The sequence below is a fragment of the Phascolarctos cinereus genome, unplaced genomic scaffold, assembly GCF_003287225.1.
Source record: "Phascolarctos cinereus isolate Bilbo 61053 unplaced genomic scaffold, phaCin_HiC Scaffold_3;HRSCAF=262, whole genome shotgun sequence".
In the NCBI taxonomy this organism is placed as follows: Eukaryota; Metazoa; Chordata; class Mammalia; order Diprotodontia; family Phascolarctidae; genus Phascolarctos; species Phascolarctos cinereus.
The window spans coordinates 96,525,637-96,549,401 of record NW_027555736.1 but is presented as its reverse complement, the minus strand read 5'-3'; the positions used below and the strand labels follow the sequence as shown (position 1 = coordinate 96,549,401).

General features: G+C 38.8%; 1 pseudogene; it reads left to right on the top strand.

Annotated features, from left to right (window-relative positions):
- The first annotated feature begins 22,725 nt into the window (after positions 1-22,725).
- LOC110209602 (endonuclease 8-like 2 pseudogene) lies at positions 22,726-23,463 on the top strand (annotated as a pseudogene).
- The last annotated feature ends 302 nt before the right edge of the window (positions 23,464-23,765 follow it).

Below are 23,765 nucleotides of genomic sequence, written 5' to 3'. Positions count from 1 at the left end.
TCATCCTCTATTACCTCTGCTTGCTTCCTTCTTCTACACACATGTTTCAAAAAATTTAAGTTCATTGGTGAATTCCCTATTGCATTCACACCAGTCTCTTCAGATAATTTTCGTTTTTCTTCCTCATTGGAATTGGTTATCTTGGTATCTTAAGGATTCAGACACTTACTAGCTGTGTGACCTTGAGCAAGTCATTCAACCACTGTTTGCCTCAGTTTCCTTATCTGTAATATAAGGATAATAATAGCACCTACCTCCCAGCATTGTTGTCAGAATCAAATGAGATAATGTAAAGCACTTAGCACAGTGCCTGGCGCATAGTAGGTCTTATATAAATGTTAGTTATTATTATCTTATTAATTTCCCCATCAGTAGACTCCCCCTATAGAATTTTAGTCCATAGGATCCTACCTATCTTTCCTCTGAATTCTTTGAAATCTGCTTTCCCAAAATCAAGGGTGCATATCAGACTATGCCCAGTTTTCCTCTTCTCTAGGAGGTAGTGTTTGCTTCTCCCCAAAAAAGTTTCTTCTATTTCTACCCTAGGAACCAATTCTTTCCTGTTAGTAAGAATTAAATCCAGTAAAGAATGTTTACTTACTGGTTTTTTTTTCATCCAAAGACAAGGTTTATTAGAACATCTGTCATATTGGGCAGACTCTTAAGGAATCTGAGCAGTGGCTAGATTGTAAGAATCTGAGCCGATTCTGTATCTTTTGAAGTTATCTTGTCCAACCCTCTCATTTTACAGAGAAGGAAACTGAGGCCCAGAGAGCTTTAGTACCTTGCCCAAGGTCATAAAGATAATGAGAGGTAGAACAGGGGTTCCAATCCAGTTCTTTGCACTCCAAATCAAATGTTCCTTTCTACTACGCTACTTTGCCTCCCTGGAGAGAATGCCAGGTTCAGTCTTGACTCATATTGTAGAACTAGCAGAGCTGTCCACAGTCTACAGCAAAGATCAAAACCAAGCTGGCAAAGAAGGTAACTCCCAGAATTACCATTTGGATATAATGAGAGTCCCAGAATAAAGCGATTTCCCATCTCCATGAACTCTTATGGACCCCCTCTTAGAACAATATTTTAAATGCATAAAATTAAATACACAGCATTACAAAGGAAGCCAGTCATATCAGTATTATATAGAGCTTTGCTACGAGTCCATCCTTTCCTTTATTATGAAATGAAGCCTTTTAAAGTATGTGGTGTGTAATAAACCTTTGTTGAATGAATGAATGAACATCAATGAGTCATCTTTGTTGTTTTTCTTCCTCCTTGACTGGAAGCCATTGGCCTGCTGTCAGAAGAGTGTATTTACATACCAAGCCCCTCCAAGAATTTCAGAAGGGATCCCCTCAAGCTTTCATTCCTGAAAAAGGAACAAATCCCTGTACTGACAGGGGCCCAACATTTGCACTTATGCTGATTTCGGTACTTACAGAAGGCCCCAGCAGAATTGGTCTCAATAAACAGTGGAGACTATGATTTGCTAGTCCTAACTCTGTTACTAATTGTTGTATCTTAGATAAATCCCTTAACGTCCCTGGGCCTCCTTTTCCTCATCTATTAAGTGAGGAAGTTGGATTCAAGGATAACAATAATTCAATGCAATTTAATGATAGCCTGTTACATCCAAAGGGTTGGGCCAGGTACTGGGGGTACAAAGATGAAAAACAGCATAGTCCATAAACTGATGAGTTTAATACAAAGTAGAGAGTTATTGGAACAAAGGAAGGATCCAGATGAAGTCTCCTAGGAAACTCTGAGTAGGGAGAGATCAGGTAAGACTGCATGGGAGTACAGTGTGGAGGAAGCAGTTGAGTTAGATCTTTAAAAAAGAAAATAATTTCAAAGATCAGCGATCAAGAGGTGCATCACAGGCAATGGTTATGTTCTGCCCTGATGCATGGAGGCTAGAGAGAGTAGGATGAGTTCAAGAAAGAACCAATGTCCAGTGTGACTGCAATATACAGTACATGATGTGAATTAGGCCAGAAAGATAGGCTGAAGCCACACCATGGAGGGCCTTAAATGCAGGTTATAAGCAATCAGGAGCTATTGAAGGTTCTATCTCAAGGGGAGTGACATGATCATATCTTTAGTTAAGAAGATCATTTTGATAGCTATGTGAAGAATGGATTGGAATAGAGAAACTGAAAGTGGACTGGATCTCAGAGGAGAGATTGGGACTCTATCTAGATTTACGAGGCACCTCCATTGAGGTAGCAATTGAATCCAGAAGAAGGTGATGAGATAACCATGGGAGACAGAAGAGAGACTAGGGGAATATCCTCTCTTAGGGGGAAATGAAACAAAGAAGAACCAGGGAAGGAAATGAGAGAAGGCCAATCATAGGAAAAGAACCAGGAGAGTGAGTGTCACAGAAGCCAGGGGAGAGGAGGGCATGGAGAAAAGGGGGGCTGTCAGGAGTGCCAAATGCTGCAGAAAGGTCAAGGAGGATGAGGACTAAGAAAAAAAAACATTGAACTGAGCAAGTAAAAGGCTATTGGCAACCTGTGAAGGGGTACTTTCAATAGAAGAGTGGTACTGGAAACCAGATTGAAAGAGGTGGAGGACTGAGAACAATAATGAGAATTTCAAGGCAGTGAATATCAATTACTCACTTTTATATAAAGATTTATAGCTACAAAGCATTTTACATACATTATCTTTATTTGATCCAAACAGCTGCTCTATGATTGAGATATATATTAATATATTGTTATAATAATATAATAATATGGTATATTATATTATTCAGCTACATTATATTAATCAATGTGTAATAATTAATATATTTCAAGCACTGCTATCCATTTCACAGATAAAGAACTGAGACATACAGAAATTAAATAATTTGTCTGAGCTTACCACGAAATGGCTAGGCCAGGATCTGAACCCAAGTTTTCAATATTCTTGCCACCACACTGTGAATCTCAAGAGTCTTTTTCTACTTCTAAGATCCTACATCTCCTCCAGGCAGACTAGAGGCAGAGGCGAATTGTCTTATGTTAATACTGAGTTTTATTTTCTCATGGAAACCAGTGAGGGAATTGAAGTACAGTATGTAATTTGTTTTATTAGGCACCTTTTGAAAAAAGAGAGAAAGAAAGAAAATTCAGTATGCTATAATGAGGGAGGTTGACTCCATGACCTCTAAGGTCCCTTTCAGCTTTAAATCTACAGTCCTGTGATGCATGATTCCAAGCAGAGGCAGAAAAGCCCAAGACAGGCCGCACAGCGTCCAACAAAAACGCTAGGTCCCAGCCAACATGAATGTCGGCAGAATTTCCTTCTGAAGCAGCAGTTCAAGTATCCAAATAAGTTTTGTCTGTTTTGGATACAGGCAATCCTAGGACCTCACTACTGCCTGACAGGGGAAGCCAGTATTAGAAAAGGGCCTGTATTGTAAAAAAATCCTTTTTGTCGAATCTGAGGGTTGAATAATTACAATCTGAGGGTTTCGTGTAGGTGGTTCCTTCAAAGGAGTTCATCAGTTTGGCATTTAGTGTGCAAAAAAAAATCTCTTCATTTATGTAGGTGTTTATTTGGATTTTTTCTTCTGAGGAGTTGAAAGAGCTCAGCACAGCAGATGGACCTTGATGTTGCTGACTTTAATATAATCTGAGGGATACCTTGTGCTAATGCCATCTGATTATTTGATATTAGCAAATGCATCCAATTTTACTGATAATGTTAGATGTACATTCCGAAAATACTTTGTGCAAAGATCCATCTCTCAAGAAATTTGTCAGTGAAGGAAAAGAGAAAGAGAGGTCTACTTTCACAGCCTCCCTTTCTCCTGGCCCACTTTGGCCCCTTGTAATCTGACACTTCTTCTCTATTTCTGTTAAGGGAACCATCCGGGTTTCAGTCTCTCAGGTTCACAACATTGGTGTTATCCTTGACCTCTCAGGCTTCCTTGACCCACATGTCCACCAGTTAACAAATCATGTCATTTTCTACCTCCGTGACATCTCTTGCATCTGAACTCTTTTCTTTATTTGAATAGCTACAGCTTTAGTTGACTTCCAACACTTCACGTTTATATTACTGCAACAGCCTCCTAATTGGCCTGAGTCCAGTAGTCTCTCCCCACTCCGACCCATCGTCCACAGAGAGGCAAAAATGAACTTTCTTAAGCATGGATCTGACCATGTCACTTTCCTACTCAAACGCCAGTGGCCTCCTACTGCCTCTAGGATAAATTATTAAGTCATTTGTTTAGCTTTAAAAGCCCATCCCAACCTGGCCCCAATCTATGTTCTATCCTTGGTAGACATCATTCCACTTCCTGCACTGTCATCCAGTCAGACTAGCTCTGTCCCCACTCTGTATGCCATTGCCCTGCCTGTCCCACATGTCTATGTAAGGTGCTGTCCTTTTAAGTCCAGCCACCCAGAATGCACCCTCACCTCATTACTGCATCATGGGATCCCTCTCTTTAGGATGCAGCTCAAGCACCAGTTTGTATATGAAGAGTCTTTGCTGATCTTCACTGTTAGTGTACTACCTCTCAACCTGTGGCATGTGCAACTATTTTTAGTTATTCATTTATGTTTATTCTGTATATACTTATTTATGTCGTTGTTGTCTTTTCCCTTAGCATGTAAGCACTTTGTCAGTAGGGGTTGTTTAACATCTTGTGTTGGTATCTCTTAGCACAATGTCTGGCACAAAGTAGACCCTTAATAAAAACTCGTTGACTGATTTCCACCAAGGATCTGCTCTCCTAGAGGTCACTTATGTCCTCTTAATCACCAAATACAATGGCTTGTTCTCCATCCATCCTCCTTGACCCTTTTACAGCTGACTACCTACCTCCCTGAAATTCCCATCCCCTAGTCTTCTTGATGCCATACTATTCCCATTCTTAGAGCCCACTTCTTATTCCCTTTCTGCCTCCTTTGCTGACTCTTATTCCTCCTTTCTCTCTCCATCCTCACACCCACCCCTTATACACACACATACATATACACGAATGCATGAGTTCCCCACAACTCTGTCTTTGGTCCTCTTCTTTCTCTACACTCTTTCCTTTGACAATTGCATTCACTCTCACCACTTCCATTATCCTTTTTATGCACGTGATTCACTACGAATTGATTGCCCTAATCAATTTTATTTCATGATAACATTATCAATACATTATAAGGAAACACAACTAAAAAGTCATGAAAACCTTTTTAAATGTTATTCAATTGAACAATCATTTATAATATGAAATGACCTGCCCCCTATAATATTGTTTGCCTAACACTATTTTCATGGCCTATCAGTGTCCTCTCCCACAAACTGTATCTATATGTCTATGTTGTTCCTAGCTTGAGGAATAAACCATTGGCCTAAGAAGAAAGAAGTATGCTTGTGAATCATATTTGATCTTCCCACTAACTTAGAAGAAGCCTAGAGACTTAATTCCCATCCTTAAAGCATAAAGATATTCTAAAGAAATGGAATGTGTTCCAAGTATAGCTTGAAGAAGGAGCTGAGGGATGGAGTGAGAGAAAGATGAGTCGAAATGAACAAAGCCTCCAAGTACTGAAACAGTTGTTTCTTCTTTTACCTGAAAGTTATATTTCAAGCCTTTAATGGGTATTCCTTTCTACATTAGCCCCTTTACAATGACCCAGAATGACAGATATTTGCGTCAGTTTGAGACTATTAGTTGGCGCTCACCATCATAAATGCCACATTGGTGAAAAAGGGAGAATTTTAAGCCTGCTTCTATGCCACCAGCCAACTGATTTTATTTTCATGCGTGAAATCCCATCTGAAGTAGAAATTAAAACATTCAAGAACATTCTAGTAGACTTGAATGAGAAGTGGATAAAAAAAATTTAATGGAGAATCTCAGTTCAATAGTTTTCCAAACTACTTTCCGTAAGGTGGTTTTGATGAAGATTAGAAAATGTGATTACTCTCACAGCAATCAGTATGACATAGTAGAAAGCTGGATATAGCACCAGGAAGAACTTGGTTCATATCCTACCTCAGTCTTATATTGATTGTGTATGGAATCACCAACTCCAATGTATATTTGTATAGAAAATTTTAGCCACTTGGTGGGACTACTAGCTGGTGGAGCAAGTGACAGAGCTGTGAGCCTGGAGTTAAGAAGAGCTGAGTTCAAATCCAGTCTCAAATATTTATTAGCTGTGTGACCCTGGGCAAGTCACTAAACTTCTGTCTACTGCAGTTCCCTTAACTGTAAAATGGGGATAATAATAGCACCTACCTCCCAGAGTGGTTGAGAGGATCAAATGAGATAATATTTGTAAAGTGCTTAGCCAGTTCCTGGCACATAGTAGGTGCTCAGTAAATGTTTATTTCCTTCCTTTCATCACTCCTTCCTATCAAAGTCTTCCCAGCCAGGGTAAAATATCTAAAGATTTAGAGATAAAGAGAAGAGCCCAGCCCTGGCCTGCTCTACTCCAAAATGATTGGAGTTGTCTTCTTTTTCTGTTTTTGAAGTTCAATAGCCTCCACAAGAAATAAAAAAAGAGCTTCAGGACAGAAAACTCACCCCTAGGGCCAAGTGCTGCCATTATCTATCCTTCAGCCTATTCCTATCTATCAGAGTAAGTCTGGAAGTACAAGGCTTGAACACAAGCTCAGAATCATCTACGCTCTCTGGGCATGCTTATTTTCAAACATTAAGTTGTGGTGAATGCAAAAAAAAAAAAGTGCAATAAAGAGCCCCAGGCTTGACCACAATCCTAGATTTAAAACATCTAATGTAAGGTTTGGGACTATTGACTAAGCCTCTTTGGGCATGTGCTGTGATAAATCTCAAGTCAGTGGAAGCTGCCAGTGAGTGACTAAGGTTAGTAATATTATTGTAAGACACTTTGAGATGGGAATGGGAACTGTAACTACAAAATGACAAATTAATGTGGCCAGGATTGGATGACCTTCACATGTCAGGCCAGGCAAAGTCCCATGATGCCAGGGCATGAGGCAATAGGTCACTGCACTCTTACTATCTTAAAAAGAACCAGGGATTTGGTTAACCCAACTGGCCCAAGTCACATGCCAAACTGTCCACTGGGAGAGCCACTCTCACAAAATACCCCACTCGAGTTAAGTTTTATAGTAGCTGGAGAAAAAAAAATGAATGATGACAATAGTGATGCAGTCAGAAAAAAATAAATCTAATGTGGTTTTTTGTTTCCAACATTTGCCTATAAATTCACTTATTTTCTGTTTTTCAGAATTGAAATGAACACTTTTTATCATGGGTTAGCTGTCTGGAAAATTGAAAAATATTAACAACAGGCACCAGTTTGTTTTCTCTTTTCCAAGGAAGGTAGCCCAGAGGTTCAGATTAACTAGAAACACACCCCACACACACACATATGCACACACACAGAGATGCACACATGGGTTAGATGAGCTCTCTTATTTTTTTCTAAAGCAAAGGCTCAGGTTTGTGGCCTCTGACCTTTCTCCAGCTGTGCTTTAGGAATTTGAGATTTGTCCCATCGTGTTTTTATGCAAAGTAGGACAAAACCATGTTGGAGCGTCTGACCTATGTGGGTTTGCAGGCCTTGCCAATAGTTGAAATTCAGACTTCAACTATGGAAAACTGCTGCTCTTGGCTGGAAAGCCACAGTTTACCAAGTTGTGTTGTGGGGGAATTGACAGCCCTGAAGATTAATTTGTACTAGCTCTGCCTCTGGGGGACCTCCACCGGACATTTGGCCGCAGAAGCTGCCTGCCCCATTCAGTGTTGTAATGCAAAAACGCACAAGAGGAGGAATGTGGCACAAATGTCGCCAGTGAGTGGCCTCTCTTATCCAGGAGAGCCAGGCTTTCTGCATTTTCCCCAAATTCACATTCACAGGCAGAAGGGTGAAAGGTGATGTTTGTTTCTTAGCTGACCACAAAGTTCCTCCTGGGTCCCTTGCCACCTGATTGCAGAATGTTGCCAAGATTTCACAACATTGTCTCTAAACCACATCTGCCTCATTACCCATCCCTCTGTTCTGGAAAAATTCATCATCATAACTGATGATGAAAATGAGTAAGGTGTGCTGCAGTAACTGAGAAGAAACAAACTCATTAATTCAGCATTACCCATTTATCTAAACACAAGATGAGATAAGGAGGGGGAAAGGATCTGGACTCTTAAATGTAGTAAACCCACTTGGCTAAGTGCCTCACCCCCCTCCCAACGCCTTAACTTCTAGCCTGAGTCACAATTTCTCTTTGGAGCTGAACCAAAGCCACGTGGATTCAACTGCTACCTGAGTGCTATGCATCCTGGCCACCCCCCTCTCCTAGGAGTGACTGGTTCTCTGCTCTGTCCCCATGCCATCCCTAAATGAATTTGCTTCAAGTCACAAGCACTGGATTTGCAATCAGGAATACATGATTTGAATCCTGACTCGAATGTTTATTAGCTGTGTAACCCTGAACAATTCACTTTATTTTTCTGACCCTCGGTTCTATAGTTCTACAGTAAAACCTCAGTTTTACAGACCCTATCTGTAAAACAGGGAAGGGATGTGGGCTCAGTCACCTCTAAGGTCCCTTCTAGTTCTAATTAAGCTAGTAGCTCTACTTCCGATGACTTTTTACTTTACAAGCTATCTATAATACTATGGAGCTTTTGGCTTATGGAGCTTTTCGTTAACCATGAAATCATACAGAGAGATTTTGAATATTATGCTTTCCATTACATGCTGAAAATTGATGTTTAATTTTTGTTATGACCAAGTATTCCAATATGTACACCTTTGTAGGAAGCATTATAGAGGTGATTAGACATTTCTACACTAATCTTTATGAGCATCTATTTATCTTCACACCAAAACAGTGAGGACTTTGCCTTTATGTCTTTTGGTGCATTCTGTCAATTTACCAGACTTCTTGTTGTTCAGCCTTTGCTGACTCTTCTGCGGTTTTCTTGGCAAGATACTGGAATGGTTTGCCTTTTCCTTTCTCCAGATCATTTTACAGATGAGGAAACTGAGGCACACAGGGTTAAGTGACTTGCCCAGGGTCATACAGCTAGTAAGTGTCTGAGCTCATATTTGAACTCACAAAATTAAGTCTTCCTGACCCCGGGCCCAATACTCCATCCACTGCACCACCTAGCTGCCCTTATCAACTAAATGGACCACTGGCTATAATGCTGGGCTTACTCAAAAGGACTAAATTCAAATCCTGATTTTGACACTTACTAGCTCTGTTGACTTGGCAAGTCAGTTAATTTGCTTCACTTTCCTCATCTGTAAAATGAAGGAGTTGGACTTCATGGCCTCCAAGGTCCCTTCCAGCCTTAAATCCTATGATCATCTTTCTCCAAGTTGTTTATATAAACTGCGCCTTGCATGCACAATTCACTTTACATTTAGATTGTTTTTATCAAGTTCATCTCTAATTCCAATATATCAAAATAGCACTTTGTATAGATCTTCTATGAAGGAATTAGGATAATATACATACAAGAACTGCAACAGATAAGAAGGAATGAAAGGGTGGTTGTGTGTGGTACAAACTGCCTAGCTGGACATTTGAGACTCTTTTCTCTCTTACTTCAACCTATCTTTCCAGCATTATTTCCCATTACTCCCTTTCACCCACTCAGTGTTCCAGCCAGACTGGACTACTAGCTCTTCCCTGCGCTCAGTGTTCCATTTCCTGTCTTTGTGTATCAGTGCACGCTGTTCTCTGTGCCCTGAATTCACTCACTGCTCATTTCTGCCTTCCTTCAAGGTTCAGTTCAGGCATTACCTTCTTGGTGACATCTTCCCTGATCCACCCAGTTGTTCCACATCATTCATTCCAATTCTATCTCCTATTATCCCCGTGATAATTTGCTTTCCTGTATGCCATTCAATTTCCCATTTGGGTGCATGCCCTCCCATTCTTCAGGTCTATAGCTGCCCCCAGAAGATCTGATTTTCCTTCTCTCCCATAGTGTGTTTGTCCGTGGTGGCACAACACTCTTAGAGGACATGATCTCCCTGTGCAGAAAATCCCTGTAAATTAAGTCTCCATCTCTCATTACAAAATATATATATTTCCCCCGTGGGAGCATTTTCAGTGGGACCCCCTCCCACCTTTGAGTCACAATATCCCCCTTCCTCCCCTCCTTCTATACCTCCCTTTTTACCTCACCCATTCGACTGTAGCCTCTCTTACTGCTGAGATACTACAGGAGTTTCCTTTTTGTTGTTTACCATAGAGTTGATTCAGATCAATCCCATTGCCCTTTATCCTCTATTTCCCCTCTCTCCCCTTTTGTGCGTCCTCCCGTTCTTCAGTTTTGCCCCACAAAGTACACTGATTCACCGGTAAGGGAAGTTGATGGGTTTAATCCACAGTATTTCAGACCTGCTCCTCCATTACCATTTCTCTTATTTCTTCAGATTCTTTTATCCTGATTCTCTGGTGTAGTATTAGAAAGAAATCTCTTCATGGACTCTAAGTTATGAATTTTTTGAGTTCGTGTCTTTTTCTTTCTAGTTTTTTTTTTCTTTTAATAGTCTCTAGGGATGTGATGGGCAGCCAGGTGGTGCAATGGATAGAGTGTCGGGACTCAAGTCAGAAAGACTCATCTTCATGAGTTGAAATCTGACCTCAGACACTTGCTAGCTATGTGACTGTGGGCAAGTCACTTAATTCTGTTGGCCTCAGTTTCCTCGTCTGTAAAATAAGATGGAGAAGGAAATGGTAAATCACTCCAGTATCTTTGCCAAGAAAACCCCAAATGGGGTCAGCAAGTTGGACACAACTGAAATGACTCAACAGCAATAGAGAAGAGGGAATTTATTTTGTTACTTGTGATTTCCTTGGTAGTGGTATTCCATTACTTGTCTTTTATTTCTGTAGTTCAGGGTGTTTTTACGTCAAACAATCTGCTCACATTTGTTTTGTTGTGTTTTGAGGAATATTTCAAATACCTCTCTTACTGAACATCCATACATCTTTCTTTTCAGGGAAGAATTGACCAAAGTTTGCAGGATATGTCAACTGGGGTTGCAACTTGAGCTCCTTTGCCTTTCAGAATATAATATTCCATGCCCTTCTGAAGTTTGTGGTCATCACAGAAGAGTCTTGCATTATTCAAATTTCATTTCTTTTATATCCAAAGGCATTTTTCTTGGTCATTTGCACAATTTTGTATTTTTCATTGGAATTGTTACATTTAACCAGTATATGTCTTTAATTCTGAAGGATATATACATGTATTCATATATATATAGATATATATACACACACACACAAATGTACATATACACACACATACAAACATATATACACACACAAACATATACAAACACATACATACACACATATATATACACACAAATATATATACACTCATACAAATATATATATATATACACATATATATGCACACATACAAATATATATACACATACACATATACACACACAAAAATATAATATACAAATATATATAACATATATATTCACAAATATACATGTATACACATTATATATGTATGTGCATATGTATGTATGTATAAATGTATATACTTCACCCCTGGAGGTGATCTGTGGATTCTTTCTATTGGCACTTCATTTCTGTTCTGAGAAGAAATTCTGGGCAATTTTCTCGTGTTATTTCTTGCATTGTGGTGTTCCAATTTTTTTACTTGTCATGTTCTTCTAGGAGGTCTGTGACTCTTAAATTGTTTCTATGCATTCTGTCTGCAGGATCAATGTGTTTTGTGTGTAGAGACAGCATGCATTCTTTCAACATAGTTGTTGTTTGCTTCCTACCTTCCACGTTGTCCTTCACTGTAGTATATTTGTATTCTCAATCTACTGTTTTCTCTTTTACTTCTTTGGAGAGACTCACCACCACGAATTCAAGCTTTCTATTCTGCTAATTATTTCTGCTGTGCAGGCCAGAACAAATTCTGCCACTTGCTCTCATCTAAATTCTTCTCTCAAGCTTCTGATTTGTCTCCTGGAACATTCTAGAACATCTTGCTGCAGTTCTATGCTTCTTGGGAATCCATAGGATTCTGTTTTCCATCAGATGTTGGGTCAGTTTCCTTTGTCTAGCAATATTAGAGATGTTTGTAACCTTTTAGATATCTCGCTTTTTATCTTCTCTTATGATTTCAGTATCTTCCCTGTTGATTCATCCGCTTGTGTGCTGGGGATCTTTTCTTCCTCCAGGGATCGTTAGTGGTTTTTAAAATTGTGTCCCTTTATAGTCCCATGACACTAACTTCCTCATTTTTTATTTTCATTATAATTTTACTCCTGGGGTTGGACTTCAAAGCTGCCTAGCCCCCAACTAGATACCATTCCCCTGTCCTTCAGGCCCAGTGCAATACCACATGTTAGTCCCCTGAATCTGTTCCCTCTCTTATTTATTTCTCTGGCTGGGCTGAATCATGGCCTTCCACTTTCTGCAGGCTTGGGTTCAAGTCTGGCCTCTGACACGTACTAACTATGTGACTGTGAGTAAGTCACTTAACTCTGCCTCAGTTTCCTCATCTGTAAAATGAGCTAGAGAAGGAAATGGCAGATCTCTGCCAAGAAAATCCCAAATGGGGTCATGAAGAGTCCGACATGACTGAAACTACTGAACAACAACAACAGAATGCAAGCTCTTTAAAGACAAGAATTAGTTCTCTTTTGCCTTTGGATCACCAGCACCTACTACAGTACCTTCCAAGTAGCAGGAGTTTAATAAATGTTTGATGAATATAAGTCAATTCAAATCACATCTTTTAAAGTGAAGACAATTCAATTGCATTGAATGGGTGGACAGAGCTACCACACCTGAAAGTAACAATATATCACCTCTAAATAAATCATTTAAAATAATTTTCCGTTAACAGCTGCAGCTTTTCTTGAAGCTCTTGGACAGTACTTGCAAGCAAGAAACAATCATCTGCAGAAAGCTAACGTAGGAATCTTGCAACATCAGTCATGACTGTTTTTGTGCAGATCAGAAAAGGTATTTGAGGTAGTAGAAAAACAGCAGCATTGAACACATTGTACAACAGTGGAATAAATTCATGGTATGTCACCAATATCAAGGAGATAAATAGCAGATGCAGAACACTGAAGTCCAGTTGTTTACGGAGCCCTGAAATTAATCATGGCTACCTACTACTCATAAGCAGGGCAAGGCCAGACATGTACCCTGGGAGTCAATTTACAGAGGCATGCTCAAGACAGAACAGAACAAACATAAAATACCCCTTAAAGAGATAGGAATTAATTAAATAATCTAAGGTGTGCTTTCTGATGGCAAAGAATTAGAAACAACATAGGTGCCCCTCCCCTGGGAATAAATGATCAAATTATGGTTCATGAATGTAATTGTTGCATTATTATTATTATTGCATTATTGTACCATAAGATGTGATGAATATGAAAAATTCAGAAAAACATGGTCAGGACTTGTGAATTTAATGATGATTAAAGTAAACAGAAGAGAAAAACAAGATACACAATACAACAACATAAACAAAGAGAAATAGAAAATGAAATTGAATGTTCTATAATTATAACGACTAAGCATAGCATCTGTGAAAAAGCTGTGAAAATTCAGCTCTCTTCCTTGATTGTAGAGGTGGGCAGGGATTATGGCTATGGAATATCATATCTACTATTACATATGGTTGATAGATAAGTTGACTTTGCTGAACTTTTAAAAATTTCTTTTGTTATTTGTTATAAGAGAAGGCTAACTAGGTGAGGAGAAGGATAGATTAAAAATGAACGTGAGAGGAAAAAAAGGAACAGGAAGAAGAAATGGAAAAGGTGAAGGAAAAGTGGAAGAAGGAGAAGGAGTCATACCAGTCTAACTTTATTTCCTTTCTTGACTAGCAAATCAGAGAAATGCTGTAAACATTTCTAAGCAATGGCTCAAAGCCTACTTGCTTAAGACTCTTCTCACTGGCAGAGATGATTAAACATCTAGTATAACTGGGCTTCCTCAAAGTGTCTGATAAAATCTCTTTCCATATCCTTGTAGATAAATGGTAGCACTGTGGTGCTACGAAAGAGGTGGAAGGAATGGAGGTAACAAACACTTATTAAGCACCTAATATGTGCTAGGCACTGTGCTAAATACTTTACAAATATTGTCCCAACTCCAGGAAGTAGGTGCTATGGACTTAATAGCACAATTAAGTTGATTCTAATATAATTGAGCTGCTGGATTCCAAGAAGGGTGGTTGGTGGTTCAGTATTAACCTGGAGAGAGGTCTCAAATGAAGTGCCTCAGGATTCTGACCTGACTTGGCCTTGTTCTCTGCAGCAAGAATCCTTATCAAAGCTACAAGGGATAGCTAATAATAATCATAGCTCACATTTATACAGAACCTTGAAGTCTTATAAGATACTTTCCCCACAATAGCCCAGAAAAGTAGGTAGTGCAAATATTATTATCCCAAACTTATAGGTGGAGAGACTAAAAGGATAAGTTCTTTCCCCAGAAGTGCTTAGCTAGAATGAACTAATCCCAGCCCATTCTGGAGAACAATTTGGAACTATGCCCAAAGGGCTATAAAACTGCTCATACCCTTTGATCCAGCAACACCACTGTTAGTTCTATATCCCAAAGACATAAAAAGGGGAAAGGAACTATTTGTACAAATATACATAGCAGCTCTTTTTGTGGTGGCTAAGAATTGGAAATTGAAGGTATGTCCATCAGTTGAAGAATGGCTGAACAAGCTGTGATATATGATTGTAATGGGATATTATTATGCTGTAAGAAATGACAAGCAGGGTGATTTCAGAAAAACCCAGAAAGACTTACATAAACTGATGCAAAGTGAAATGAGCAGAATCAGGAAAACATCGTACACAGTAACAACAATATGTACAAAGAAGAATTGTGAATAACTCAGCTATTAGCAGGAATATAATGACCCAAGACAATCCCAAAGGATTAATGATGAAGCATACTATCTGCCTCCAGAGAAAGAACTGATATTGTTTGAATACAGACTGGAGCATGCTATTTTTCACTTTCTTTTTTTCTTTTTCTTTTGAATCCTTTTGTACAAAATGACAAATACAGGAATGTTTTAAATGATTGCACATGTATAACCTATATTTGATTGCTTATCTCAGGGAAGAGGGAAAGAAGGGAGGTAAGGATAGAATTTGGAACTCAAAACTTTTTTTTAAATATTAAAATAGAGTACAAAACATACTGGTTGATAAAAATGTAAAAAAATAAAATAAAATGGATTATTTACTGTTTAAAGAATAAAAAACAGAAAACTAGAAGTACACAAGCTGAGATTTCAATCCAGGTCCCTCCAGTTTCTAGCAACCAAGTACAATATACCCTGCTACTAGCACATTAGACGACAAAATTGTAATCCAAAAAAGATCTCAATGAACTGCTAAAATAAGATGCCAAATCTACTAAAATGGAAGTTAAGGAGAAAAAAAATGTAGTCCTACAATTAGGTTCAAAAAAATCAACTGTATGAGTACAGGATGGGTAAGATGTGGTTGGACAATAGTTCATGTGAAAAGATGCCAGGGATTTTAGTGGCCTGTGTACTTACTATGATTCAATACCAATATGTGGTCACCAAAAGTGCTTATACTACCTTTAATTGAGTTGTTGTTTTCGTCATTTCAGTGGTGTCCGACTCTTCATGACCTCATCTGAGGTTTTTCTGGCAAAGATGCTGTAGTAGTTTGTCATTTTCTTCTCTGGATCATTTTATAGATGAGGAAACTGAAGTAAACAGGGTTAAGTGACTTGTCCAGGGTCACACAACTAGTAAGTGTCTGAGGCTGGATTTGAACTCAGGACTTCTTGACTCCAGGCCCAATGGTCTATCTACTGTGATGCTTTAAGCTCTGCCTTGATATGACAGTATCCCAAACCTCTCTAGTTCTTTGGGTCTGGCCACTTGGATTTACTTCCAAGCTATTTCTGCTTTGGACATGTCTCCTGCTGCTGCTTAACATCTCCTCTTCCTGCTCTTTTTGGGGAACTTCCAGGTCCCTCCCATGTACTGGCCAATCCCTAGTGCCTCGCTGCCCAAGACACCAGAGGTAAATCCTCAAGTTCCTCAATAAGAACTCAGCACCTCTTTATAAAACTGAAGGCCTTCTGCAGTCTCTGACTACTACCCGTTATGAAGAAAATGAAGGACCCAGATATCTCCCACATTGACTAGGAGGAATGACTAGTTTGGTGGAACATGGGTGTTCCAGGTCCAAGGGCAGCCCTTAAGGACCATCAATATCTTTCTTCTTCCTCTAGCTCCAACCTGTAGACCATGACACTCAGAGACCTCCCTGATTAACTCTGCTCTCATGTTCCCACTCCTAAATGACTCATTCTATTTTGTCAGCTAAAACTCATGGTAACAGAGGCCTTTTTTTTTTATGCATAGCCCATATGACTCTTTTGTGAAACCTTATTAAGACTCCACAAGGCTATCCCCAGTTGTCCTGATCTATATCTTGCCATTGGACCCAGATGGTTTTGGAGGAGAAAGTGAGGCTGGTGACTTTGCACAGCACATCCTCACTTAAATCCAATTCACTTGCAAGTCATGGCATCACCTTCCTGGTGTCGTGGTCCTCTTGGAGAACAAAGGACAAACAACAACAACCATTAAGGCAGTGGACTAAGGCACTTAATCAGACCATTTTCAAAATACTACGTTCAGTTTGTGATGACACATTTTAATATGAGCACTGCTCATCTGGAACCTATCCTGAAGAAGAAGACCAAGGAGAGACTTGGAACCATGCTGAAGGAGCTAGGGCTATTTAGCCTGGAGAAGAGAAGCCTTGGGAAGGAAGGAAATGACAGCTGCTTTCAAAGAGCTGTCACATGGAAGAGAGATTAGATTTGTTTTGCTGGGCTCCCATTGATAGCAATAGGACCAATGTGTGGAAGCTGTAAAGAGGAAAATTTAGGATCATTCTGAGAGCAATTTCCTGACACTGAGAGCTATATTGATGTAGAACAGACTCCTTTGGGAGGTGTTGCATCCCCCAGCACCGGAGCTTTTAAAGCAGGGGTTTGGTGACCATCTCTTGCCAGTGGATAGAGAGAATAATTTTTCAAGTACAGGATCAACTGCATCAAGGATTCTTCATCTTTTTTGTATCATGGAAGTCTGGTAAATCCTCTGGACATCTTCTTAGAATAATGGGGTTTTTTTAATACAAAAAAGAAAATGCATAGGATTTCAAAGGAAATCACTTATTTGAAATACAGTTATTAAAATACTTTTTAAAAACAAGTTCATGGATCCCAGTTTAAGAACTCTTGGCACTAGATGTCCTCTGAAATTCCTCCTAACTCTGAGATTGTGTGATTTTGTGATACCTTGGAATTGTTCTGGCATAAATGGAGTTGTCTCCTAATAATAATAATGATAACTATAATAACAACACAGGGCAGCTAGGAGGAGCAGTGGACAGAGCCGCCAGGCCTGGAGTCAGGAGGACCTAAATTCAAATTTGGCCTCAGACATTTACTAGCTGTGTGACCCTGGGCAAGTCACTTAGCCCTATTTGCCTCAGTTTCCTCATCTGTAAAATGAGCTGGAGAAGGAAATGGCAAACCACTCTAGGATCTTTGCCAAGAAAACCCCAAATGGGGTCACAGAGAGTCGAACATGACTGAAACTATTCAACAACAACAAAATAACAATGCACTGTTTAGTTACAAAATATCACCTTGGATGATCACAACTCTACTATAAGGTAGGGGAAGTGTTATTACTTCCATTTTACAGAAGAAAAAAACTGAGGTTCACAAAGGTTACACAAGACACCTAACGTGTAATAGAGCTAAAACTAAGGGGTTCATGTTATTTCCACTGCATTTCATTGGAAATATAGCCCATACATCCTTAACATAAAACTTAAATTATGCATTGCCTTTCTTTTTAAACTCCTAAAACATTTACTAAGTATTGCATCCACAATCCTTACAAATAGTCACAGAGCAGGTTTTATCATCCACATTTATGCACGAGAAAATAGAGCAAGCTGGAGTAAAGTAATTCACTTGTCGTTAAAATGAGTCAAAAGCAGAACCGAGAATAAACTCCAGATTTCTTGATTGCTATAGACCAAGTCACTTTTCTCTTGGATTTTTGCCCCTTGTTATAATGTGCTGTGTTTTTGTTTATATCTTCAACAGATTTCTTTTTATAAATATATATTCATTTTTTTCAAGCACAGGTGTTTTAATTATAATTTCACCAGTTTATAGAAACGATGACTTACTCATTAAGTCTGAGAAGGAAAAGAAATAATTTGTAGATTCTAGAAATAGAAATAATTTCCCCCCAAATCCTCACTTGGGAAAACCTTTTACCACCTCAGATAGCTCATTCACCAAAGGGGCTTCCTGACCTTCTTAGTACTAAACCTTCAATCTCTTATATATGTATTCTTCCTGATGGTGAATGAGATATGAGTCAGGCATCTATTGGAAGTTACCATCATAATCTTCACATAAAATAATAATGATCTGACAAGCATGATGTATAGGAACTCAGTACAGATATATAAGACTAAAAACCATTCCATAATACAAAAGTAGTCAGAGGATATAAAATAGTTTTCAGAAGAAGAAATGCAAAAGATCAACAACTTTATGGAAAAAAAATACCAAACCACTAATAACAGAAATTTTTTGCCTCCCTTTAATTTCCATTTTTTGTCCTAGTTCTGGCTTCTGAGGCCAAACAGAATAAAGCCCATTCCTCTCCCACAATACCCCTTCAAATAACTGAAGACATCTATCAGTTCCCCCATATCTGTTTTGTTTTTGCTGGCTAAATAAATATCCTATTTCTTCAGCCAATCCTTATATATCATGGATTCAAGTTCCTTCCCCATCCTGGCTACCCTACACTGGGCAAATTCAAGTTAGTTTAATATTCATGCTTTGTAAGGGACAGATTTTCAGCACAATACTGAAAAGTGGCCATGATAACTCCACTTGTGATATGACAAGGGCAAAGTGGATCTATTACCTCCCTCTGACTGGACTAAAGACATGTTATAATGCAGCCCAAGATCTCATTGGCCATTTGGGATGCCACAATACCCTGTAAACTTAAACTTATAGACCATTAACACCTCTAAGTCTTTCACACATGAAATGCTTTTGAGTCCCATCTCCTCCATCCTGTACTTGTGTAGGTGATTCTTTTCAAAATCCAAATGATCTCTTGCATTGATCCCTATGAAATAGCATCTTCTCCATTTCAGCCCATTATTATATCCTTTTTAACACTTTTCTTGCTTCTGATTCTGCCATCCAGTTAACTATCCTTCACAAATTCATTTAATGCGTTAATTTGATAGACATGCTATCTGTACCTTCATCCAAGTATTTAATAAAAAATGTGAATGGAAGAAAATTCAAAAACAAAAGCTTGAAGCAATATACTAGAAACAAGTTCTCTAGATACTCTGATTTTCAGATGATATTATGCTGATTGCATAAAGGATTTATCAGTGAGTTTTATTATCACTGAAAGAGACTGACCTATACATCTACAACAGAATGTATATAATGTACATTGCTTAAATTATGATATACCATTGGACAATCAACCAATTAGTATTTATAGGTTGGAGAGGCATTACAGATGCACGATAATCTGAGCCTATGAGAGGCAGCTAGGTGGAGCAGAGGATAGTACTAGGCCTAACTGACCATCCAATTGTAGGTCATAATTTAAGCAATGTACATTCTATACACACTTTTTTTCTGTTATAGATGTGTATGTAATCACCATAATATTATCTACAAATCAGAGTATGTAGAGAATTTTATCATATGTAGGAAATATCTCTTTCATTTGGTTTTTGTGCAGAACATTCAGTGGAAGAAACCTTTGTTAAACTAATGCCTTATCATTCACTTAATACTTGTATTCAGAGGATCATTGAAAAACATGTCTCAGTGGTTGTATCTATAAAGAAATCCCATATGATCTTGGTAAATACATGAGACACCTAGCTGCAGCAGTGCTTTTTAAGGCTACATTTTACTTTGCTAAATCAAATGCTTTGGTCGGGGAGAAGGCTGATAATTAAGCAAACATAGCTAGATCATGTATTCTCTACACTCTTCAATCATTTGTGCAGCTGAAAATATGGTCTTCTATAGAAAATTGTCTGTGAAAGCCTGCCAGTTCCCTACTTACATTTCCATGAGCTGTGCCCTGAATACAAGCACAAACAATTCTCATACATTTGATGGGTTGCTGATGTCCTTTTGGTAAAATTACTTTTTTACTCTTTTTCATTCTTTTGGCATATTCCCTTCTATGAGATATTATAAAAATATTCATGAATGCCCTTAAAATTATATCATTTCCATGCATGAGGTCCTTCTGTATGTTTCTGATGAAATCCAGTAGCTTCTGGGATCTTCTGGCTCCTTCTTTGTGTAGACATTGATTAAATTTTTCAAAGAAGTGATGACAATCAGAGTTGATGTCTTTATTTTTATCTATTTCATATTTTTCAGAGCCAAAAATTTCTTGAATAGGTAAATGCAATGGTGTTGTAATTGTACCGAGTATCTCCTCTAATCATTATCCTTTATTATAATTCAATATTGATTTTAACTTTGCCTCTCATCTAACCAATTACTTGTCCAAATTCACACAACCAGGTGATTGCAACATAACTTCCAAACTGGCAACCAATCACTTCCTATCTGTTAAGATATAGCTGATTTCATTTTTTGCATGTGTATATGTGTGTATATACGTTACTTTGTTTGGTGCTTGCCATGGCTAGAACCCATGATGTTCTTCTTGAATAAAATATTCATGAGTAGTCTATAGTCCATGACCATCATTTGTCTCTGACCAAGTCAAATGTTGAATTGCTTTGGAGGAATTTTTTTAAATGTCTCCTACGGTCTCTCTGCTTCCTTATCCTCTGGCATATAATCTACAAATATGTTCATCACAATCTGTCTGCACTCATCATGAGCATTGCAACACGAGATGAAGTGGTCCGTGAAAAGATGTTTCTTGTTGCTTTTAATGATAAAACCAACTTCACCAACTCCTGTATTCTTTGAATTAAACAATCTTTGAAATGAAAACACAGGAGACAAGAGAAACCTAGAACAGTAAAGATATTTGATCAACTGGAAGGGTGAAGGGTGAAGTGCTTGTATTCTAAAAGGGAGGTAAGAAACAAGTTTCTCTTCAGACTCTTACTATCTTCAAATGAAATGAAGACAAATATTGGAGTTGGGTGAGGTTTTACTAGTCTTAAAAATGAAAATAAAAAGGAGAAAAAAAGGAATGCACTAAGAAAGAGATGAGGAAGAAGGAGGAAAAATTTACTATTTCCATAATTGAGGTGCATAAGAAGAGTATGTAAACATACAGGAAAGAGTGAGTGAGAGAGCACTGAAACCTCACTCTTATCTGAACCACACAAAAGAGGGTTGACTACACACACACACACACACACACATACAAGGTTTGGTATGGAAGAAATAGATTAAACTCAAAAGGAAAATAGACAAGAACAGAAAGATGAGAGTGGGTTTTAAGAAGGAGGGTAGAGCAGGGGAAGGAATAGTTATAAGCAAAATAAACCTCAATTTTGGAAAATATAATTTTGGTTAATGCAACAATCAATTATAACTCCAGAAGGCTGATGATAAATCATGCTTCCCACCTCTTGGCTGAGAAATGATAGAGTAGAGCTGCAAACTGAGACATACGTTTTCAGGCACAGCCAATATGTGGATTTGCTTTGCTCAACTGTATTTATTTGTTATAAGGCAGGGCTTATACTTGAAGAGAGGAGTAGCAAATGAGGTAATAGTAGTAATGCAAAAAAAAAAAAGACAAGAAAGAAAAGAACATTAAGAAAACATTTTAAAATATATGGAGGAGAGCAGAATGAAATTCAGAAAGGGACAGAGACAAGTAAGGCATTACCATGTTAAATTTAATATATACCTAAAAATAAACCAAATCAGGTTCACAATTCCGTATACAAGAATCTCTTTCAGATCTTCGTTGTATATGGAAATATTCATCTTTGCAGATGTTTGTCAGGTTCACAATTTTAAAAAAAAAGAGGAAAAGAGAAGAAATCCAGCTGAAAGAGGATTTGAGAAGGTGACTCAGTTATAAGGATTACAGGAGGAGATGGAAAAAAAAGAGAAGAGAAATTGAGCTTAAGGAATAGAATTCAAAGAAAAGCAGAAGAAAGAAGAGGAGGAGGAAGAAGAGGAGGAGGAGGAGAATGACATGGAGGAGGAAGAGAAGGAGGAGAAGAAAGAGGAAGAAAAGGATGAAGAGGAGAAGGTGGAGGAGGAGCAGGATAGAAGTAAGAAAAGGAAAAGAAGTTAGTTGTGGTTGTCCAGATGCTGAAGAGAATGATCCCACCACTTCCAACTATTTACCACAGCAGTTACCCAGGGGAGCTGCCAAAGAGAACTAAAACTCTAAAAGGGAAGTCAACCAAGAAAAGAAGGGTAGCTCAAGAATGAAATCTTAAAAACACAAAAGGAAGCAAATTCAGTGAAAAGGGAAAGGGGGGGAGGCGGGACCTTCCCACGTTGATGTTTCCAGCTGTGCTTGAACTTCCCCCTCCCCCCACCTCCATGCCAGGGTCGGGAACCTCAGCAGTTTCTTAGGTCCAGTTCCACCCGAGTTTTGCAAGTTCTGGGACCCTGGACCCGCCAGCAGCTTCTCTGGGATCTCAAGTGGACTTCTGTAAGAGAATGCCAGAAGGCCCTTCTCCGAGGAAGTTCCACCAGCTGGTGGTTCCATTGGTGGGGCAGTCGGTGTTCACCGGAGGGGGTAATAGTAAGAAGATAAACCTTAACATGCTAGAGATGCTGCGGCTCCAGGACTCACAGGTCCATGGAAAGAATTTATATCTTAACTTTGGCCTAACTGAAAACCTGGGACTTCCTGACAGTTTCCTATTGCCAAAGCATCTCCAGAAGGAAGTGAACCTCCCAGAAGAGACTAGTGACCATAAACTTGAATCTACCTCAGGGCTAGATGGACAAGAAGTTCCTGGCTCATCTTCATCCATTAAAGCACTTGAGCTTGAGGAAGAAGAGAAGGATCCTATTAATAATAAGCCTTGGTGGCTAAATATTTCTCAAAATTCCGGCCCTTGGCTTTACTTCCATTTTGGTATGTTTGGTAGTGTTCAGGCAAGTGAATTCTCCAGAGCCACAAAAGCCAACAAGAGGGGAGACTGGAAAGACCCCTTACCCAGGTTGGTTCTGCATTTTGCAAAGGGCTTCCTGGCATTTTATAATTGTAGGATTTACTGGTGTTTGGGACCCATGGTCAAACCAACTTCAGATATCCTCTCTGAGGAGTTTGTTCGAAGGCAAGCCCTGGAAGCTTTGAAGCAGGCTAAGCCTGTCTGCTATACTCTTCTGGACCAAAGACACTTTGCAGGCCTGGGTATAGCTGGCCAGAAGGGCATTCGTATATTTTAAAATGTTTAACTTTTTTTATGCCATGTCCCCTTTTGGCAGTTTGGCGAAACCTATGGGTCCATTCTCAGAGTAATATTTTTAAATGCATAAAATGGGGTTACAAAGGAAACATGCTTTAGAACAAAGTGTAATAAACCATTGCAGAAGAGGAAAAGGGTCTCATGGGAATGAAGAGAGGAAGAGTGCTCTGGGACCACAGTGTGATTTGCCATACTCTGGGGGCATGTGCTCAGAGCTGATCATTATTTGCCTGATTTCAGCCACAGCCAATGTTATTTTTTTAATTTCATTCTTGTTTTGTT